Source organism: Bombina bombina, chromosome 3 (assembly GCF_027579735.1).
Source record: "Bombina bombina isolate aBomBom1 chromosome 3, aBomBom1.pri, whole genome shotgun sequence".
Lineage (NCBI taxonomy): Eukaryota > Metazoa > Chordata > Amphibia > Anura > Bombinatoridae > Bombina > Bombina bombina.
In genome coordinates, this window is record NC_069501.1 from 1,205,475,902 (window position 1) to 1,205,499,513 (window position 23,612).

The 23,612-nt window shown below is 38.5% G+C and overlaps 1 protein-coding gene across 1 annotated transcript in view; it reads left to right on the forward strand.

Moving 5' to 3' along the window:
* LOC128654639 (disks large homolog 1-like) overlaps nt 1-23,612 on the forward strand; it is a 597,403-nt gene that overhangs the window by 198,462 nt on the left and 375,329 nt on the right. The gene's annotated exons all lie outside the window — the stretch shown is intronic.

Genomic DNA, 23,612 nt, shown 5'->3' on the forward strand with positions numbered 1-23,612 from the left:
TATTGAATACATGATTGGTGCTAGGGGGGTATAAGTATATCACTGTTTTTGTTCACTGTTATTGTAAGTCTGAGGACGGGGGTGAAACCCCGAAACGTCACAAAGTAAAATTATTTTGAAATTCAAACGGAGAGTGCCTGCTTCTTTTTGGGATTGTTTGCACTTTTGCTGTGCACCCCGGATTACAATTGAGAGTGCTTTACCACTGGATTTTGCTCTCTCTCTCTCTCTCTCTCTCTGTCTCTCTCTCTCTCTCTCTATATATATATATATATATTTATATGTGTGTACATATGTATTTATGTTTCTATATGTGTATATATGTATTTACAGTTGTATATAGACATACAAACACATAAATACATATGTATGCATATATAGACATATATAAGTGCGTTGGAGCCCTTTGCAGTTAAGTAGATGAAAACCTGAAAAAGCATATTTATGCAATATTTAATGAAGTATACGTATAAAGTAATAGGTATAAATATATATTGTACCAAGATACCATCAGATATTTAGAAATATACATTGAAATGTAAAATAGAGCACACTTGAGAATATGCGATCGGGTTTGTCTGTGTGTAGGGTGTTAAGTTTTTTTCTTCTTTTTTTCTCCTTTGACTTCTATATGCAAATAAGTTGTTGCATGCAATATTCTAACCAAGGACTTTTTGCGTGCATCAGGTTAGCGCGCAAGTGAAAACTGTTTACTTTCAACTTGTAATACGAACGCCACCTGACGTACACAAAAACCTTACTTCTAGCGGAGTTAGCACTCAAGTGAGAGCATTAATTACCGCTCCACTTGTAATCTGGCCCATAATGTGCTAAAGACGTGCGCACTACCTGACGTACACAAAAACCTTACTTCTAGCGGAGTTAGCGCTCAAGTGAGATTATTATTATTATTATTATCGGTTATTTGTAGAGCGCCAACAGATTCTGCAGCGCTATAAACAAAGAGGGAGTACAACAAAACAGTAATAGGGATCAAATGGGTAGAGGGCCCTGCCAAGAGTTGCACTATTGTAGTCAGCTCTTAAGAAGGTGATCTACAAACAGCTGGACTCTTAGGCTTACATGCTAATGGGTTTCAGGGGATAGTGTTGGAGGAGTGGAACTGGTATAAAGCAAGGTTAGCAATAGGTTGTATGCATCCCTGAACAGTAGAGTCTTTAGAGAGCACTTGAAGCTTTCAAAACTAGGGGAGAGTCTTGTAGAACGAGGCAGAGAGTTCCACAAGATGGGAGCCAGTCTGGAGAAGTCCTGTAAACGGGAGTGCGATGAGGTAACCAGAGAGGAGGAGAGTAGGGGTTCATGAGCAGAGCGAAGGGGATGGGAGGGAGAGTATCTGGAGACAAGGTCTGAGATATAGGGGGGAGCAGTGCAGTTGAGGGCTTTGTATGTCAGAGTGAGAATTTTGTGTTTGATCCTAGAGGCAAGAGGAAGCCAGTGAAGGGATTGGCAGAGAGGTGCAGCAGATGAAGAGCGACGTGTAAGGAATATGAGTCTGGCAGAGGCATTTATTATGGATTGTAAAGGAGCTAGGTGGCAGGTGGGGAGACCAGAGAGGACAGAGTTGTAGTAATTGAGGCGGGAAAGAATGAGAGAGTAGATTAAAATCTTAGTTGTGTCTTGTGTAAGGAAGTGTCATATTGTCAAGATGTTTTTAAGGTGGAAGCGGCAGGCTTTAGCCAAGGACTGAATGTGAGGAGTGAAAGAAAGATCTGAGTCAAATGTGACCCAGAGACATCGGACATGCAGGGTAGGGGTAATGATGGAGTTGTTGACAGTTATAGAGAGATTGGGGGTGGAGAGTTTAGAAGAAGGGGGGAAAATGAGGAGCTCAGTTTTGAGGAGATTTAGCTTGAGGTATTGAGAGGACATCCAGGAAGAGATGTGAGAAAGACAGTTAGTGACACGGGTTAGCAAGGAAGGAGATAGGTCTGATGCAGAGAAGTAGATTTGGGTGTCGTTGGCATACAAATGATATTGGAAACTGTGGGACTTTATTAGGGAACCTAGTGATGTGTAGATTGAAAAGAGAAGGGGACCAAGGACAGAGCCTTGCGGTACTCCGACAGAAAGTGGTGACGGGGCAGAGAGCATTAACTACTGCTCCACTTGTAATCTGGCTCATAATGTGCTTAAGACGTGCGTACTACTGAGTTCCTGTGACCCTACCTAGGATAATTCTTCAGCAGAGTACAGTTACTAAGACAATAAAGCCAAAGTGATTATAGATGCACAATATAAAGTGGATTACAACTGTATGCTCTATCCAGACCTTAAAAGTTTAATTTTGACTGTGCCTTTAAGAGAAGTTGTTCACCAGTTACTTTAGGTGTTTTATATTCTATTTAAAGTGTATTTTTTTATTATGAAGGGCAGCCTATGATTATTCTCCTTTAGACCTCTGTTTGTATCACAACATGATTGTGCAAAAAAGTAATTTTTCTGGACTCATCATCTTTTGTTACAAACTCCATAGTGATTGCTTGATCAGTGCAGGTGCGTATTTATATCTGTACCTACTTGCCTGGAGCAGAGGAGATAAGATAGACATGATCAAGAAGCTTTTCAGGGTGATTGCACGACTTACTTATCTATGTACACAATGTACAGTGCTTAGGGGCCACAAAACGAGTTTGAGGCCCATTTATGAAGCTCCAAATGGAGCTTGAAGGCCCATGTTTCTGGTGAGTCTTCAGACTCGCCAGAAACACAAGTTATGGAGCAGCGGTCAAAAGACCGCTGCTCCATAACCCTGTCCGCCTGCTCTGATGAGGCGGATAGGAATCGCCATAATTCAACCTGATCGAGTACGATTGGGTTGATTGACACCTCTAGTCTGCAGGGGGCGGCGTTGCACCAGCAGCTCACAAGAGTTGCTGGTGCAATGCTGAATACGGAGAGCGTATTGCTCTCCACATTCAGCGATGTCTGTCGGACCTGATCCGCACTGTCGGATCAGGTCCGATAGACATTTGATAATTCGGCCTCTTGATTGCTTTTAGAAACTGTAGTGGGGAAAAAAACTTTTGAAGTTGAAATCTATAAACTGAATAGCTGATAAGATTAAATTATACACCTCCTGAAGTCCTGGGGCATGGTGCCTTTTCCCTCAGTCTGCCTCACCCCCCTCCATGCCTGCATTTGCCAGTGACATTTCCTGTCATTTTAAAACAGCTATGTCAGAGCGCACAGCGCTACTGGCTCAGCCTCAGATCATGGAGCGAGATTTATAGTTGGGGAAGCCCAAGTAGGAGCAAGTCGTTATGCAGATGGGCAAATATCGCTCCATGACCCTCCTTTAGTAATGCCAGTGCTTGGGCCTAAGCACCAATTGTATGATGGCAGGTAAGTGGATAACTTAGCCTGGATTATAGCCATCCTTTTACCAAAACAGTCATAAAATATAATTTGTAATATTTGTTTTTAATGAAAATAGGGGTCTATGAAGGCAATAGTGCTTTTAAAATAATAGTGGCAAAGGCCTTTGAAACATTTATTTTGTGTGCAGATCTTTTGGAACACATATAACAAATCTCCCAATCGTATCCTGCGAGGACTGTCCAAACCCTACCCATGCCCAATCACATCTAAGATACATTCACAAACCTGCCGCTCTGATTGCCACTTCACCCCTCCCATGCGCAGCCCCACTAACAAAAAAACTTGTGGGGCACTGGCTACAAGTAGTTTAACCTCCATTGCCCGGAAAGCATCCGGCAAATGTTGGGAAGAATGATAACATATGCATAAATAAAAAAAAATATTTTAAAGTTTATTTAACTCCCTGTTACCCACACATTCTCCCCTGTTACTGAATTGTGCATATTGTAATTGTGATTTTAATATTGATCGCATGATGAATCTATAGAACACAGATACATTTGTTGGATGGATTTTTGCCAGCATTTGAAGTAATTTTTTGTGAAATTCCTACATGGATTTTTATGCTAGCAGGTTTTTGCTTTTATATTCATAGCGCACAATTCAATCAACTAAGACAACACTGAGCAATCTGTTTTACTTGGAGACACATTTTGGAGTCTTATAAAGCATAATGACATCTCAACAAAAGAAACATTTTACCTCTTGTTTAAACATAAATCCTGATGTAAGATTCACAATTTGATATAGAAAACTTTTTTTTTCTTAATGCAAATTTAAATTTTTATTAATGTGACATGAAATTAAATTATGTTATACTTTGTGATAGACATTGAAAAAATGTGTTTACATTTTAATAACGAATAACACATTTGTTAACCTATTTTTTTTTTCTTTTCCACTTAAAGGGCCATTATACACTCATTTTTTCTTTGCATAAATGTTTTGTAGATGATCTATTTATATAGCCTATAAAGTTTTTTTTTTTAATGTATAGTTTTGCTTATTTTTAAATAACATTGCTCTGATTTTCAGACTCCTAACTAAGCCCCAAAGTTTTATGAGAATACCGTCAGCTACCTTCTCCAGCTTGCTCCTGTTTGTGTAAAGGTTCTTTTCATATGCAAAAGAAGGGGAAGGGGGAGTGTCTTATTTGCCACTTGCTTTCCAGCTACCTTTTCAACAGAGCTAAACTGAAAGCTTCTAAGTAAGTTTTTAAACAATTTTATACTGGATTTTTATATCAGGATCTGTGCATCTTATTCTTTATAGTAGTGTTTATTACATGAAGTTATATGAAAATGAGTGTATACTGTCCCTTTAAAGGGGCAGCAAACTCCAAAAATGTTTTAGTTTAAAAATATAGATAATCCCTTTTTTACCATTCCACAGTTGCTGACTAAATAACTCAACTGGTATGAGCACAATGTTATCTATAAGGCACACATGAACTAATGTCCTCTAGCTATGAAAAACAGTCAAATGCAATCAGATAAGAGGAAGCATTCAAGGGCTTAGAAATTAGCATATGAGCCTACATAAGTTTAGCTTTCAACTAAGAATACCAAAACAACAAAGCAAATTTGATGATAAAAGTAAATTGGAAAGTTGTTTAAAATGGCATGCCCTATCTGAATCATGAAAGCTTAATTTGGATGTTAATGTCTTTTTAAGGCTAGCTAGGAACTGTGGGGAATATATTAGTGTTAAAAGGATATAAAACCCACATTTTTTCTTTAATGATTCGGATAGAGCATGCAATTTTAAGCAACTGTCTAATTTACTCCTAATATCAATTTTTCTTCATTCTCTTGGTATCTTTAAAAATGCTTACTTTCCTGCTTTTTCAAATAAAGATACCAAGAGAACGAAGGAAAATTGATAACAAGAGTAAATTAGAAAGTTTCTTAAAATTGCAAGAAAAAATGTGGGTTTCACTACTACTGTTTAACATGAATTTAAACTACTGCAATTTCCAGAATTCAATTACAGGAAAAGGGGACATGCATTTTAGCCAATCAGTGCTGACACTTAAATAACTCCACGGGAGTGAGCACAATGTTATCTTTATGGCACACATGAACTAGCACTGAAAAACTGTCAAAATGCACTTAGATAAGAGCCGGTTTTTAACATTTTAGTAATCAGTTTGAGCCTGCCTAGGATTTGCTTTCATCACAGAATACCAAGTAAACAAAGCAAAATTGATGATAAAAGTAAATTAGAAAGTTGCTTAAAATCATAAAAGTTTCATTTTGACTAGACTGTCCCTTTAAGCAAAAGTTTTAGCCATGAGTTTTGTGGCGTGCCCCATGAAAGTCTTTTAGGTGAGGGATTTAGCATTGCTAGAGTGTCTTAGGCTGTCGCTCAAGCACTAACATTTTACTTTCCACTTTTAAAATGGAAATAAAAATGGCAGCCATATGGATTACGCCCTCTAGTGATGTTAGCAGGGGGGAACTACCAGTGGTGCAGCAGGTGCAGTCGTACCAAGGCCCAAGAGCTGGAAGGGACCCCCATAAAAGCCAGTCTTTGCATAAGTGTGTACAGAATGTGTGCAATCCTAATGCAGGGAAGCCTTTTAATAGTGCAGGTTGTAGAATTATCTATTCTTTATATCTATCTATCATCTATCTATCAATCAATCTATCTATCTATCATCTATCTATATATCCATATATTATCTATCTATCTGCTCATCTATCCTCAAAATCTTTATGCAGAGAAGAATATATATAAATAATTGAGTAATGTTGAGTAGGTCCGCTACAATGTTAGAGCACTATTGTGCTACCATTTTTATGCTACACTTGTTGTTTTACAATTTATTACAGTTTTTCTTTTTTTTAAAGGGTCAGTACAGTAAAATAATTAGCTATCATTATTCAGATAGAGCATGAACTTTTTAAAGAACACTTTACTTTACTTATCAAATTCACTTTGTTCCCTTTTTATTCTATGTAGAAGAGTACGCCTAGGTAGGCTCAGGAATGTGCATGTGCCCTTGGCATTTTATGGCAGCAGTGTTTGCACCAATGTGTAACATTGCTACATGCATTGTTGATGTGGAACTTTTTTTTTTATTAGCCATTGTTCTGTCAAGAACTCCAATCTGTCGAAAACTCCGATCTGACGTCACTTCCAGTATTTTCATACATCTGATTGGTCCGTGTCCAGTGAGTGACAAGATTCACAACCAATCAGATAGGCCCTGTAATCACCTATCTTCATTATCTATTTTTCCTTCAGCCTGGGGGTTCAAGGGGGCCAAACACACCCTTGTAAACCTCATTCCCCAAGGTTTACTTGGGGTGTATGCCAAAGGGTCTGCGGTGGCCCCCCAGACAGAGGCAAAACAGATATTAAAATAAAATAGCCACCGGAAGTGACGTCAGATTGGAGTTTTTGACGAATTTGAGTTCTCGACATTGACAGAACACCATTGAACTTCTACCTCATTGACCAATTGTGCACAGACACTTCCCTTTAGTTTTTAAAGTGAAGGCAAACTTTGATGAATGAAAGCCCATTTTTTAAAAATACTATTAAAAACAGGGACACTTTCATTCATCAAAATTTAGAAGGCAGCCATTTTGATTAAAAACTTACCTTTGTTTTTTTCACAGCCAGAGCAGCTTCCCCCACACGGAGATTCTCTCTTAACACGTCATCAATGACTAATCTAGCTTGCTCCAATAATGGCATGGCTTCAGGCAATGACTACCCTGGGGGGAAAGCTGTGATTGGAGGAAGCTGGATTAGTCATTGATGACATGTGAAGAGAGGATCTCCGGGTGGGGGAAGCTGCTCTGGCTGTGCAAAGAAGAGAGGTAAGTTTTTAATCAAAACGGCTGCTTTGTAAACTTTGATGAATGAAAGTGCCCCTGTTTTTAAAGGGCCATTATACACTCATTTTTTCTTTGCATAAATGTTTTGTAGATGATCTATTTATAAAGCCCATAAAGTTTGTTTTTTTTAAAAATGTATAATTTTGCTTATTTTTAAAATAACATTGCTCTGATTTTCAGACTCCTAACCAAGCCCCAAAGTTTTATTTGAATACCGTAAGCTATCTTCTCCAGCTTGCTCCTGTTTGTGTAAAGGGTCTTTTCATATGCAAAAGAAGGGGGAGGGGGGAGTGTCTTATTTCCCACTTGCAGTGGGCTTTCCAACTGCTTTTTCAACAGAGCTAAACTGACAGCTTCTAAGTAAGTTTTTAAACAGTTTTATACTGGATTTTTATATCAGTATCTGTGCATCTTATTCTTTATAGTAGTGTCTATTACATGCAGTTATATGAAAATGAGTGTATACTGTCCCTTTAATAGTATTTTAAAAAAACGGGCTTTCATTCATCAAAGTTTACCTTCACTTTAAGTAAAAATAAATTGATTTCAAGTAACATTTTTCATGCAAAAATATGTCAACATGTTTAAACCATAAATGTATATGCTGCATCATCACTTTTGTGGGCCCTCGGCACTTTTGCCAATTCTGAGCCCTCCATCCCTTGAAGGGTAGAATGAAGCTAAAAATATAAGGTGTCACTCCCAACAAGCAGTGCTGCACTTACATTTACGATGACCATTAGCCCTGGGAGCATGTCAAAGCCCACCTTACAAACCTGCTTCTCCTAAACAGGCAAATGGAGAAAGAAGAAGCCCAGATGACAGAGTGGAAGAAGGGGTTAATTGAGCCCACTTGGAAGGAAGGCGACAGGTCAGGTTAATGGCAAGTGGTGAGCAGATTAGGAGGAGGTTTATAAGCCTCTAAAGCTGAAGTGGAGGTCTCTTTGTACCTGGATTAAGACGGGTAGGAGAAGTTCCTGCCCGTGCTCCCCATATACGGATGTTTTTTGTTTAGCTGCAGCTGTGGTGGCATACTTGCCCTGAGTTTAAGGGGCTTATTATTTTTTTTTTATCGATTATTTGTAGAGCGCAGAAGATTCTGCAGCGGTATAAATATAGCCAGTAATCAAGGTAGCAATTAAAGGGATCAATGGGTAGAGGGCCCTGCCTAGAGTCTCACTGTTGTAGTCAGCTCTTGTGAAGGCTTAGGTTTACATTCTAAGTGTTAGTGTAGATTGTATGTATCCCTGAACAGAAGAGTCTTTAGGGAGTGCTTGAAGCTTTTAGAACTAGGGGAAAGTCTTGTGGAGTGAGGCAAAGAGTTCCACAAGATGGGAGCTAGTCTGGAGAAGTCCTGTAAACAGGAGTGTGAGGAGGTAACCAGAGAGGAGAAGAGTAGGAGGTCGTGAACAGAGCAAAGGGGATGGGAGGGAGAGTATCTGGAGACAAGAAAAGAAAACAAGAAGGTGCTCCAATGGCGAAGTAATTTAAGGTAAAATCCCACAGGTGATGAAACCCTCTTTGTGCAGAATACTCACAGTAGCAGCACTTATCGCAAAGTGCAAAATAGTGCAGTCTGGGTCCTTAAGAGCTCCCCAGCTAGCTCACACCGGTCACTGTCAGCAATCAATCTATCACTAAATGCCATAAGAAACACCAATTACCATACATGATTAGTGACAGGCTGGATAAACAGATGAAGCTTGACTTGGATATAAAATGTATTTAAAAACACTGGTGTGAGCTAGCTGGGGAGCTCTTAAGGACCCAGACTGCACTATTTTGCACTTTGCGATAACTGCTTCTACTCTGTGAGTACTCTGCACAAAGGGGGTTTCATCACCTGTAGGATTTTACCCTGAGTTACTACGCCATTGGAGCGCATTCTTTTATTCTTTTTTTTGCTTCTAACATCCAGATATCTGTCATTCTCTAAAATCCTGGATTTTTCACCTGCCTGGCAGTGGCAACTCTGTGATACTTGTTATCATTATTCTTATAGTGGGACTAATTATTCTTTATTTGTTTTTATCTAGAGACAAGGTCTGAGATATAGGGGGAGCAGTGCAGTTGAGGGCTTTGTATGTCAGAGTCAGAATTTTGTGTTTAATCCTGGAGGCAAGAGGAAGCCAGTGAAGGAATTGGCAGAGAGGTGCAGCAGATGAAGAGCAACGTGTAAGGAAGATGAGTCTGGCAGAGGCATTCATTATGGATTGTAAAGGAGCTAGGCGCTAGCTGGAGAGACCAGAGAGGACAGAGTTGCAGTAGTCAAGGCGGAAAAGGATGAGAGAGTGGATTAAAATCTTAGATGTGTCTTATGTAAGGAAATGTTTAATTTTAGAGATGTTTTTAAGGTGGAAGCGGCAGGATTTACCCAAGGACTAAATGTGAGGAGTGAAAGAAAGATCTGAATCAAGTGTGACCCCAAGACATCAGGCATGCAGGGTAAGAGTAATGATGGAGTTGTCGACAGTTATAGAGATATGGAGGGGTGGAGATTTTAGAAGGGGAGGGGGAAATAAGGAGAGATTTAGCTTAGAGGATATCCAGGAAGAGATGTGAGAAAGACAGTTAGTGACGCGAGACTGAGGACAGAGCCTTGCGGTTCCCCAACAGAAAGTGATAACGGGGCAGAGGAAGCCCCAGAGAAGGCTACATCTGTTATGAGGTGGTGGGTACATCTTGTTAGGTTAGCAGGGGAATTATTATTTTAGGGCATGCCTCAGAATGGGGGTGAGGCATGTTAGTGGAGGGTTTAAAGGTTATAGTTTTAATGGTTGTAATTGAGAGTCATGTCAATAAAGAAACTGCAGCCCTTTCATATCCTTTCTGGTGTGAATTGTCTTTACTGAGGCGGTGCTTAGAACATGACTTGACAATGTGGGATGACATATGTGACAGTATATGCGTTTGTGGATTAATTCTACATTAAGTGGGGTAGTTATCAAGCCGTCAACCTAAAATACGCTGGAATTCCGCAGCGTATTTGTGGCGAGGCTGATTCGCCTTAGTTATCAAAGGCTACAGACCGGCAAAAGTAGAATTTTGTGATGTAAACTTCGATCCGCCGGACTCAGTCCAACACAGATCGATTCTTACGTCACTCCAGATGTTCCGCACACAAGTGCGGCACAATCTGACTACTTTTGCTAGTTATCAAAAAACTAGCAGGTACGCTCGGCACTTTTAAGGCCCAGCGTACCTGGTTTTCAATCCGGCGCCCTGGAGGCGGCGGATCCCATAGGAATCAATGGGAGTCTGACCATAGCAAAAGTACAAGTTCGCTGCTGCCAGACATCCCATTGATTCCTATGGGAGCTTCCAATCAGATTGAAGTTCAATCCGATTGGCTGATCCAATCAGCCAATCAGATTTTTCCTACCTTAATTCCGATTGGCTGATAGAATCCTATCAGCCAATCGGAATTGAAGGGAAGCCATCTTGGATGACGTCCCTTAAAGGAGCCTTCATTCGTCGGTAGTCCGTTGGTAAAGAAGGATGTTCCGCGTCGGCGGAATGAAGATTGAAGACCCCGCTTGGAAGATGACATCGCCCGGATAGAAGACTTCTTCAGCGCCACTTGGAAGATGACATCGCCCGGATGGAAGACTTCTTCAGCGCCGCCTGGAGGATCACTTCATCGGATGGAAGATTTCTTCAGCGCCCCTTGGAGGATCACTTCTGCCGCTCCGGATCTCCTCTTCAGTTCCATCGGTGGCTCGGCTGAGTGAAGACAACTCAAGGTAGGATGATCTTCAGGGGATTAGTGTTAGGTTATTTTAAGGGGGGTTTGGGTTAGATTAGGTGTATGTGGGTAGTGGGTTTTAATGTTGGGGGGGGGGTTTTATTTTTCTTTTACAGTCAAAAGAGCAGTTTTCTTTGGGGCATGCCCCACAAAAGGCCCTTTTAAGGGCTGGTAAGGTAAAAGAGCTTTGAACTTTTTAAATGTAGAATAGGGTAGGGAATTTTTTTTATTTTGGGGGGTTTTGTTATTTTATTAGGGGGCTTAGATTAGGTGTAATTAGCTTAAAATTGTTGTAATATTTTTTAAATGTTTGTAACTTATTTTTTTTATTTTTTGTAACTTAGCTTTTTTTTTGTACTTTAGTTAGTTTATGTAATTGTATTTAATTGTAGTTATTTGTAGGTAATTTATTTAATTAATGTAATGATAGTGTAGTGTTAGGTGTAATTGTAACTTAGGTTAGGATTTATTTTACAGGTAAATTTCAGTTTATTTTAGCTAGGTAGCTATTAAATAGTTAATAACTATTTAATAGCTATTGTACCTAGTTAAAATAAATTGAAAGTTACCTGTAAAATATAAATAAATCCTTTGATAGCTACAATATAATTATTATTTATATTGTAGCTATATTAGGGTTTATTTTAAAGGTAAATATTTAGTTTTAAATAGGATTAATTTAGTTAATAAGAGTTATAATATTTAGATGTATTTAATTAATATTTAAGTTAGGGGGTGCTAGGGTTAGTGTTAGACTTAGGTTTAGGGGTTAATACATTTATTACAGTGGCGGCGGTGTAGTGGGGGGCAGGATAGGGGTTAATAAATTTATTATAGGTGGCGACGGTGTAGGGGGGGCAGATTAGGGGTTAATAAATTTAATATAGGTTGCGGCAGGGTCCGGGAGTGGCGGTTTAGGGGTTAAACTATTTAGTTGCGGCGAGGTGCGGGATCAGCAGGATAGGGGTTAATAACTTTATTATAGAGGGCGGCGGTATAGGGGGGCAGGATAGGGGTTACTAGGTATAATATAGGTTGCGGCGGTGTCCGGGAGCGGCGGTTTAGGGGTTAATACATTTATAAGATGGAGAGAATTGGACCGAGCGCTACAATGGGGCCTTAAGCTTACTAACAGTTAGCCTCCTAGTAGGCTGATAATAGTACAAATATGAAAAGGTGAGAGTAAGCGCTAAAAGAGCTTAAAAGGCTAACAAACTTGTGGCTAAATCTTACAATTTATTACCTTCGATAAAGGCTAAACATAAAATATCACAATAAAACCACAATAACACAATAAAATTAGAAACATGGATCCATGTCTAACTACTAAAAACAAAAGTACATAATAAAATCTCCTGGGAGATGCGAATTACAGTGGGAGTGTTGACACTCCTTAAAGGTGATACACAAGTGTGGGAAGTTGAATAAAAATACAAATATTAATACTTATAAGCAAAGTTATAAACCATAAAACGATTCCAAACTCACAATGTCAATCAAATATAAAGTCAATCAAAAATGGTGAAAAAATAGTGGAAAAAGTAAAATGTGAATGTTCGTATTAAACCGTGGGTGTGTCCTCCAACGTTGCTGATGGGTAGTGAGAGATCTATAGTCAAATGTAGATGTTAGATGAAGTTGTAGAAAAAATGAGTAAAGATGAGTGAAAAAAACACAATTCAACCTTTAGGCAAAGGTCATTTAGAACCAAAATACAAAAAACAAAAAGCAAAAAATAGAAAAAATAATGATAAATGATAAAATCCACTTTGGTAAAATCATATATGAAATGTAGCAATCCAAAAAAAAAGAGTTCGTGTTAGTTGTGTGCAAAAAATGGGGGATTAAAACAAATTCTGTGCCCAGTGTGTTCAATGTCCCATCCGATGTTAAAAGTAAAATCACAATAAATAGCAACAAAAAAAACAGTATGCCAACGCGTTTCGGCCTAGATTAGGCCTTTCTCAAGACTATACTGTGTAGTGATCTCTGGGAGCTTTAAATAGAGAGTGTGAGAAAACAATTGGTGCCGTTTTGGCGCCAAAATCGGAAAGACTTCCCTTTCCTGTTTGCCCCATTGCATCTCTGGGATGTTTCCTGTGGTTTCTATCCTATTCCCATCCAACCTGTATTAATTGTAAATTAGAGAGCCTCTTGTTCTATGTATTGGTCTAGAAATGGCCTTATTGTTCCTAAGGATTATTTGGCAATCATTCCGGTACTCTTCTACAGTGGCTCTATACTTACATTATATATAGTAATAAACTGTTTGCTGTCTGCGGACTGATTTCCCTTTTTTTTCGTGTTGATGTTATTATTAGGGAATGGATGCTTACTTTTGATCAACCTAATCCTTATATAGTCAGAAGCGCTCAAATCGGAAGACACTGGATGTTTACACAGCCGACTTCCGCCTTAGCTCCTTGGATGCGCTCAGATCGGGAGATACCGGATGTTTACACAGCCGACTTCCGCCCTGATTTATTTGCTCCATTACGTTATGGAGTGTGACCGGAAGTGAGGTCATGCCTTCCGGTTTGGCTTCTGGTTGTTGTGGTAGATTACCACATTTGTCAGTTTTATTGTCAATGCCGATTTTGGTTAGAACCTGATATGTCCATATTTAGGCTTTAGCTGCATATGTATGTGCATTTTAAAAGGTAAATCAGAGTGAAATTGTCAAATCAATATATTTAGTAAATTAGTGGGATATATATTCAGAGTCTACATGATATTATAAAACTTCTTAGTCTGTCACTACTTTGTGGAACGGCTATAATTATCTAGCTTATCTCAATATTTGTAACGATCTCTATTCTGATCTGTTAGTCTATGTTAGAAAAAGACAAAATAAAACAAATTAAACCCTGTGTTTGTATATTTCTCACTACCTGCTGTTATGGTCAACAGAGGTGAGGTGGATCTGTTATATATATCCTAAAATGGAGTTTTAGAGTTCACCGGAGTTGTTATCTTTCTGTTAAGTGAACCCGTTAGTTATGGGTACACTGAGAGTTTGGACCTTACTGTTCTTTCAGATGGAGTTATAAACTCAAGGTACTTGAGTGGTACATTTAAATAAATACGTGGGTGTCTTACTAAGGGTGGCTATTTCTCAAATATAAGCTGGGGTCTGATAATGATCAAGAAGATCTATTCTTATAGGTGACTTATGTTGGATATTCTGACATACATAGTGTAACTATACTTGGATCTTTAGTTTGCTTGTTGTGCTTTAGGATTTACCATTTTCTTCTTCTTTGGGCTATAATTTATGGATCAGATTGTGAACGAGGGATCTACTAGTGAGGGATTCATGTTCAATTCGAAAGTTCTAACCTCAGTAAATGTCTAGGTGTTGTTGAATTAGATATTACTGAATGATTTCTTAAAAACTGTTTTCTAAATAGTTATTTTGGGTGTATGGATCTGTTGTCAGACATAATGTACTATTGTTTATTTATATCATACTTTGTATCCCTTATATTTATACTGGTATATTTCTATACTACAGTAAATTTCTAACTGATACTTAGTTCTTGTCTTTATTATAGAGTTTTGTAAGCACCCTGATTAGATAGTGCAGGACAGGTATTCTATTCTTTCTTAGTTCATCCTTGGTCTATTTCAAAAGGTAGATGTTTAGCAGTTATAGCTTTTAGTTAAATTGCTGACTGGGATGTATTCATTTCGAGGTCCACCTGGTGTGTATTTAACCAGGATGCTTCCTTATTCTAGACTTGGGAGATCAAAGTTATGGTAACCATCTCAGTGGGCTTATACTATGGTCAAGGTACCAATTATATCTTATATGGGAACTGTTATTTAATAGAAAGCAAGTGTGTTAGGTATTCCTTATGATTTAGACCTTTGGGATAAAGACAGTCCATCAAAAAGATCCATCTTGACTCATTAAATAATAGTCTCTGTTCGTGGTTCCCTCCTCGCCAGTCTGCTTTTACCTTTTGGATTCCCAAAAAACTGAAGTCTTTTAGATTTCCCTTATGGGTTGTCGCAAAGTGTTTATAAAGTGGGGTATCCGTTCTACCTTTCTCGATGCATAGGATGTGTTCCCTAATCCTATCCTTAAGGGCTCTTGATGTTTGCCCTACGTATTGCAACCCACAGGTGCAGGAGACTAGATAGATGATATTTTTATCGTTACATCTGATCAACTCTTTGATCCTATATTTCTCGTTCTTTTGAAAGGATGAAAAGGTGTCAGTCTTTCGACCATTCTTGTAGGCTTTACAGCTTGGACATGGATAGAATCCTTTGATGCTTTTCTTTTGGCAGTTTGTAACGTAATTTGTATTCCCTTTCCTTGGAATGCTAGGGGCTAGCATAGTTCTCAAATTCCTAGTTTTTCTGTAAATGAATTTCGGTTGTGAGATCAGCTTTTCACCAATCACGTCGTCCTCTTTGAGTATAGCCCAATGTTTCTTGATAATCCTTTCCAGGATGTATCTGTTCTCACAATATTCCGAAATCATGGGGACATCTATTATTATGTCATTCCAGATCTTTTTTGGTTTATTTTTGTAGCGCAGGAGGTTCTCTCTATCGATCTTGCCAACTTCTTTGATTTTTTCATCCAGGGATTCTTTATCATACCCCCTTTCTAAGAAGCGCTGTTTCAATAGGTCCACCTGTGTGGTCCATTTTTCGGTTGTTGAACAGTTTTTCCTCACCCTCAAAAATTGGCCCTTCGGTATGTTTGATTTCCAGGTAGGATGATGGCAGCTTGTGTTGTGTATATAGTTATTACAGTCAACCTCCTTGAAGAAGGTTGACGTCTCAAGCTTGCCGTTCTTCACCTCAATCCTCAGATCCAAGAAGTCCAATTTCTCTTGGCTGTATTGGTGTGTGAACTTCAGATTTTTCTCGTTGTTGTTCATTATATCAATAGTATACAGCAGATCTTCCAATGAGCCACTCCAAATTATAAAAATGTCATCTATATATCTTGAATACTGGACCAGGTCCGCGCCAGCTGGGCATGAGTCCCAGAAGATGTTTTCCCATGCGCCCATATAAAGATTGGCATAGCTTGGCGCGAACCTGGTCCCCATTGCTGTGCCGCATAGTTGTTTATAAAACTGGTTGTTATTGCAGAAATAGTTATGATTCAAGATGTAGTTGATACAGTCCAGTATGAAAATCCTCTGTTCGTCGGGTATTTCCTGATCTTTTTTTAGAAATGAGTTGACCGCCTCTATCCCAAGGTTGTGTGGGATGCTGGTATATAGTGACGCAACGTCACATGTAGCCATTATGTAGTTGTCTTTCCAGGAAATTGTGTTTAGTAGTGACAGAACTTGTGTCGAATCCCTGAGATACGATGGTAATGATACTACATATTTCTGTAATATCTTGTCCACATACTCAGATAAATTGCTTGTCAAGGATCCTATCCCGGATATGATGGGCCTACCCGGTGGATCTATCATAGACTTGTGGACTTTAGGTAGTTGGTAGAAGACAGGTGTTTTTGGGTATGATACTCTGATGTAGTTGTATTCCCTTTCGCTGAGAATTCCCTCTGTTTTTGCTTCTCCAAGGAGGACCTCTAGTTCTTTCTTGAACCTTGCAACTGGATTGTTACAGAGTTTTTGATAGGTACTGGCATCACTCAAAATCCTCAGACATTCGTCCTCATATTTGGTCTTATCCATAATGACGATACCGCCACCTTTATCGGCTGGTTTAATGATTAATTGGTGATTCCTTTCTAGGTTCTTGATTGTCTCCAGTTGTGGTCTTGTTAGATTATGTCTAATCTGGTTGCATTTAGATAGTTTCAGATTCCTTATGTCTTGGCAGACATTCATTTCGAATGTCTCAATATGATTCCCTTTGCTGGTGATGGGGTAAAATGAAGACTTGGCCTTTAAGTCGGTATGTACAAACCGGTCATTGACATTAGTTATTTGAGATGTTGGATATGCCTCAATCGGAGATTTTAGGAAATGCCTTTTTAGGGTTAGCTTCCTAACCAGTTCCTTGGCACTTATAAAGGTTTGGAATTTGTCCATCTTTTTGGATGGGGCAAAGCTCAGTCCGTATGAGAGTACCTCTATTTCTTTTTCTGTCAGTGTGGTAGAACTCAGATTAAACAGTCCTTTAGTCGTTTTGTCGGTGCCATCACTAGTGGGGTTATTGTTCTTGGAGCCTAGTACTGTTGTCTGATCTGGCTTCTGTTTCCTTGATCTACTGCCCCCTCTGGATCCTCTAAGGGTCTTTTTCTGCTTGTGGAACATGATTGTTCGTCTGTATCCATATTTTTTCTTTTTAGTGTTTGTTTGTTTTTCTCTTTTTCCCTTGGTGGTAGGGGGCTCCCCCCTAGAAAAACTTTGTCTGTTCCTTGGGTATTTTCTTGCATTGTGAGGGGCCTAGGTTGTTGTGGGGTATGTGTGTGTTGGCCCTCTCGCTCATTGGAGTGTTGTTGGTTATTATTCCATTGTGGATCTCTCTGGATGTAAGAACGATCATCTTTCCAGCTTGGTTTTCTATATCCTTTGTGCATATTCTGGTTGTATTCTCTATAGCCTGTCTGAACGTGTGATTTTTCATCAGGCCTTAAATGGTTTGTCCCTTCATTTCTATAATTTGCCCTCCAATGGGGTGGTGATCTTCTATCATCATGGTAGTAATGTTGGCGTTTGTGATGGTAGGTCTGTGGACGGAAATGTCCATAGTTCTGCCTACTGCTCCCGAACCCAGGTTCGTGTTCCCAGTAAGTTCGATCTTGATTTCTTCTATTACTGTACCATGGTCTCCTTTTGGAGTAACCATAATCATTGTATTCTCTGTGGTATTGTTCATCTGCCTGATACATGTTGTATCCGTGATCTCTATTGTATATAGAGTCTCTCGTGTCGGGATAGTGGCTATTATTTGTTCTCACAGGGGAGCGGAACTGTGTTCTACGTCTTCCGTAACCCTCATTCCCTGTTTTCAGATAGTGCCCCTGTGTTTTCTTTTTTCTGTAGTTGACCTTTGTCCAGTTATCTCGTGTGTCTTCATCTTCCTCTTTAGGATCTCGTTCTAATGTTTCTTGTGGATATACCTCCCTTGTCTCATATGATGGGTCGTTCCCTCGTGTGTTATTCCCATCCGCCAAATTCTTGGTGTCCAGTTCCCTGTTTAGCTTCTTCATCTTCTTTTGGATCACATCTTCTCTTGTTTTTGTGACCCGTTTAATTAGTGTATCCCTTCTTTCAGCTATCTCCTTAGACTCAGGTCCTGTGCTGTCCAAATTGGTTAACAGTACTTCGTCGTCTTTAATCTCGTCGTCTAATTTGGTGATTAGGGAAGACTTGAACTCAATGATCAATTTCATTAGTTGTCTCGATGTTTCCAAGAGAATATTCATCCATTTCTCAGCAAAGTCTGGATCAGCTAGCTGAAATGAGCACTCCTTTCTAATACTCAGGCCTTTAGGGATGATGTCGAGTTCCAAACATTTATTTAAAAATGAAATTTCGGCCTTATATTTGACTTCAGAGATGAGGAGTTTCTCTAAGTTTTTGAATATGGATGGAATATCTATTCTATCTGGATCATCAATATTGCCATCTATCGGTGTAGTGATACTTAGGGTGATATCCCTTCTTAGTGTTGACAACAGATCCATAACTATAATTAAGGGTGTGTGCGGGCAGTGTTCTTAAGCGTATATTGCCGCTGACAGCTGTCCTAAAGGGTAGCAGCTCAAAGACCTACTAGGAAAAAACAATCTAAAATGGAGAGAATTGGACCGAGCGCTACAATGGGGCCTTAAGCTTACTAACAGTTAGCCTCCTAGTAGGCTGATAATAGTACAAATATGAAAAGGTGAGAGTAAGCGCTAAAAGAGCTTAAAAGGCTAACAAACTTGTGGCTAAATCTTACAATTTATTACCTTCGATAAAGGCTAAACATAAAATATCACAATAAAACCACAATAACACAATAAAATTAGAAACATGGATCCATGTCTAACTACTAAAAACAAAAGTACATAATAAAATCTCCTGGGAGATGTGAATTACAGTGGGAGTGCTGACACTCCTTAAAGGTGATACACAAGTGTGGGAAGTTGAATAAAAATACAAATATTAATACTTATAAGCAAAGTTATAAACCATAAAACGATTCCAAACTCACAATGTCAATCAAATATAAAGTCAATCAAAAATGGTGAAAAAATAGTGGAAAAAGTAAAATGTGAATGTTCGTATTAAACCGTGGGTGTGTCCTCCAACGTTGCTGATGGGTAGAAACATTGGGCTATACTCAAAGAGGACGACGTGATTGGTGAAAAGCTGATCTCACAACCGAAATTCATTTACAGAAAAACTAGGAATTTGAGAACTATGCTAGCCCCTAGCATTCCAAGGAAAGGGAATACAAATTACGTTACAAACTGCCAAAAGAAAAGCATCAAAGGATTCTATCCATGTCCAAGCTGTAAAGCCTGCAAGAATGGTCGAAAGACTGACACCTTTTCATCCTTTCAAAAGAACGAGAAATATAGGATCAAAGAGTTGATCAGATGTAACGATAAAAATATCATCTATCTAGTCTCCTGCACCTGTGGGTTGCAATACGTAGGGCAAACATCAAGAGCCCTTAAGGATAGGATTAGGGAACACATCCTATGCATCGAGAAAGGTAGAACGGATACCCCACTTTATAAACACTTTGCGACAACCCATAAGGGAAATCTAAAAGACTTCAGTTTTTTGGGAATCCAAAAGGTAAAAGCAGACTGGCGAGGAGGGAACCACGAACAGAGACTATTATTTAATGAGTCAAGATGGATCTTTTTGATGGACTGTCTTTATCCCAAAGGTCTAAATCATAAGGAAGACCTAACACACTTGCTTTCTATTAAATAACAGTTCCCATATAAGATATAATTGGTACCTTGACCATAGTATAAGCCCACTGAGATGGTTACCATAACTTTGATCTCCCAAGTCTAGAATAAGGAAGCATCCTGGTTAAATACACACCAGGTGGACCTCGAAATGAATACATCCCAGTCAGCAATTTAACTAAAAGCTATAACTGCTAAACATCTACCTTTTGAAATAGACCAAGGATGAACTAAGAAAGAATAGAATACCTGTCCTGCACTATCTAATCAGGGTGCTTACAAAACTCTATAATAAAGACAAGAACTAAGTATCAGTTAGAAATTTACTGTAGTATAGAAATATACCAGTATAAATATAAGGGATACAAAGGATGATATAAACAATAGTACATTATGTCTGACAACAGATCCATACACCCAAAATAACTATTTAGAAAACAGTTTTTAAGAAATCATTCAGTAATATCTAATTCAACAACACCTAGACATTTACTGAGGTTAGAACTTTCGAATTGAACATGAATCCCTCACTAGTAGATCCCTCGTTCACAATCTGATCCATAAATTATAGCCCAAAGAAGAAGAAAATGGTAAATCCTAAAGCACAACAAGCAAACTAAAGATCCAAGTATAGTTACACTATGTATGTCAGAATATCCAACATAAGTCACCTATAAGAATAGATCTTCTTGATCATTATCAGACCCCAGCTTATATTTGAGAAATAGCCACCCTTAGTAAGACACCCACGTATTTATTTAAATGTACCACTCAAGTACCTTGAGTTTATAACTCCATCTGAAAGAACAGTAAGGTCCAAACTCTCAGTGTACCCATAACTAACGGGTTCACTTAACAGAAAGATAACAACTCCGGTGAACTCTAAAACTCCATTTTAGGATATATATAACAGATCCACCTCACCTCTGTTGACCATAACAGCAGGTAGTGAGAAATATACAAACACAGGGTTTAATTTGTTTTATTTTGTCTTTTTCTAACATAGACTAACAGATCAGAATAGAGATCGTTACAAATATTGAGATAAGCTAGATAATTATAGCCGTTCCACAAAGTAGTGACAGACTAAGAAGTTTTATAATATCATGTAGACTCTGAATATATATCCCACTAATTTACTAAATATATTGATTTGACAATTTCACTCTGATTTACCTTTTAAAATGCACATACATATGCAGCTAAAGCCTAAATATGGACATATCAGGTTCTAACCAAAATCGGCATTGACAATAAAACTGACAAATGTGGTAATCTACCACAACAACCAGAAGCCAAACCGGAAGACATGACTTCACTTCCGGTCACACTCCATAACGTAATGGAGCAAATAAATCAGGGCGGAAGTCGGCTGTGTAAACATCCGGTATCTCCCGATCTGAGCGCATCCAAGGAGCTAAGGCGGAAGTCGGCTGTGTAAACATCCGGTGTCTTCCGATTTGAGCGCTTCTGACTATATAAGGATTAGGTTGATCAAAAGTAAGCATCCATTCCCTAATAATAACATCAACACGAAAAAAAAGGGAAATCAGTCCGCAGACAGCAAACAGTTTATTACTATATATAATGTAAGTATAGAGCCACTGTAGAAGAGTACCGGAATGATTGCCAAATAATCCTTAGGAACAATAAGGCCATTTCTAGACCAATACATAGAACAAGAGGCTCTCTAATTTACAATTAATACAGGTTGGATGGGAATAGGATAGAAACCACAGGAAACATCCCAGAGATGCAATGGGGCAAACAGGAAAGGGAAGTCTTTCCGATTTTGGCGCCAAAACGGCACCAATTGTTTTCTCACACTCTCTATTTAAAGCTCCCAGAGATCACTACACAGTATAGTCTTGAGAAAGGCCTAATCTAGGCCGAAACGCGTTGGCATACTGGTTTTTTTGTTGTTATTTATTGTGATTTTACTTTTAACATCGGATGGGACATTGAACACACTGGGCACAGAATTTGTTTTAATCCCCCATTTTTTGCACACAACTAACACGAACTCTTTTTTTTGGATTGCTACATTTCATATATGATTTTACCAAAGTGGATTTTATCATTTATCATTATTTTTTCTATTTTTTGCTTTTTGTTTTTTGTATTTTGGTTCTAAATGACCTTTGCCTAAAGGTTGAATTGTGTTTTTTTCACTCATCTTTACTCATTTTTTCTACAACTTCATCTAACATCTACATTTGACTATAGATCTCTCACTACCCATCAGCAACGTTGGAGGACACACCCACGGTTTAATACGAACATTCACATTTTACTTTTTCCACTATTTTTTCACCATTTTTGATTGACTTTATATTTGATTGACATTGTGAGTTTGGAATCGTTTTATGGTTTATAACTTTGCTTATAAGTATTAATATTTGTATTTTTATTCAACTTCCCACACTTGTGTATCACCTTTAAGGAGTGTCAACACTCCCACTGTAATTCGCATCTCCCAGGAGATTTTATTATGTACTTTTGTTTTTAGTAGTTAGACATGGATCCATGTTTCTAATTTTATTGTGTTATTGTGGTTTTATTGTGATATTTTATGTTTAGCCTTTATCGAAGGTAATAAATTGTAATACATTTATAAGAGTTGCGGCGGGGTCTAGGAGCGGCGTTTTAGGGGTTTGTAACTTTATTGAGTTGCGGGGGGCTGCGGGGGCGCCGGTTTAGGGGGTAGAACAGTGTAGTTTAGTGTGGGTGCTTAGTGACAGGCTAGCAATAAAGCTGTGAAAAAGCCGAAGAGCAGCGAGATCGGATGAGTGATAACTCTCACAATCCGCTGCTCATCGCCCCGTACTTGGTGCGCGGCTTTTTGACAGATTTATTTGATAACTTAGGCGAATTTTTTCAGGTCAGCGGCGGTGAGGTAGGCGAGCTTAGGCGGATGTATTGGGCCGGCGAAGGCAGGAAAGTTGACACGTTGATAACTACCCCCCAATGACTTTTGCTGAACATTAACAAAACAATAATAATATTATTTTATCTTTGCCTTTTTTATTATATTTTTTGGGTTAAATTATAAATCAGCCAGGTGTCTTGGGAACAATGATAGTTTTGATGGTCAGTTATACTCTGCAATTCACATTATTTTGTAATTCATTTTTCTCTGCGACTACCTTACTTTGGGCCGAGTTACAAGTGCAGCACAATTAATGCTCCCACTCGAGCGTTAATTGCACTAGAAGTATACTTTTTGCATGCGTCAGGTTGTGGTCTTATTATGAGATGAAATTAAACTGTTTTCGCTTGCACGCTAACCTGCCAAAAGCAAAAAAGCAAAGTAAGAATATAGAGTGTGTTTACGTATTCCCCCATAGAAGTTAATGGAGAAAAAAAAGTGAAAAAAAAAACACCCACGCTCACGCTACCCAATTGTATATTCTCATGTACGCTAACCCGACATGAAAATATGAATATTTTACATTTCAATGTTCTTCACATAACAGATAATGTTCTATTTATTCATAAATACATATTTCTACATATATCTGATGATTTTTTGGAACAATATATATTAAGGGGGGAGATAAAAAACTGAAATAAAATTATTTCAGTTTTTTATCTCCCCCTTAATTTTAATTAATTTTGGTTTAACCTTGAAAATAGCTTCACCAATGCAACAACCAGAAACTATCTCCTACTGATGAGTTCCAAAAAGAACGAAACAGGCTGTCTAGTGAGTGATTTCTGGTTTGCTGTAATAATCCTGTTAAAAGAATAGCTGTGT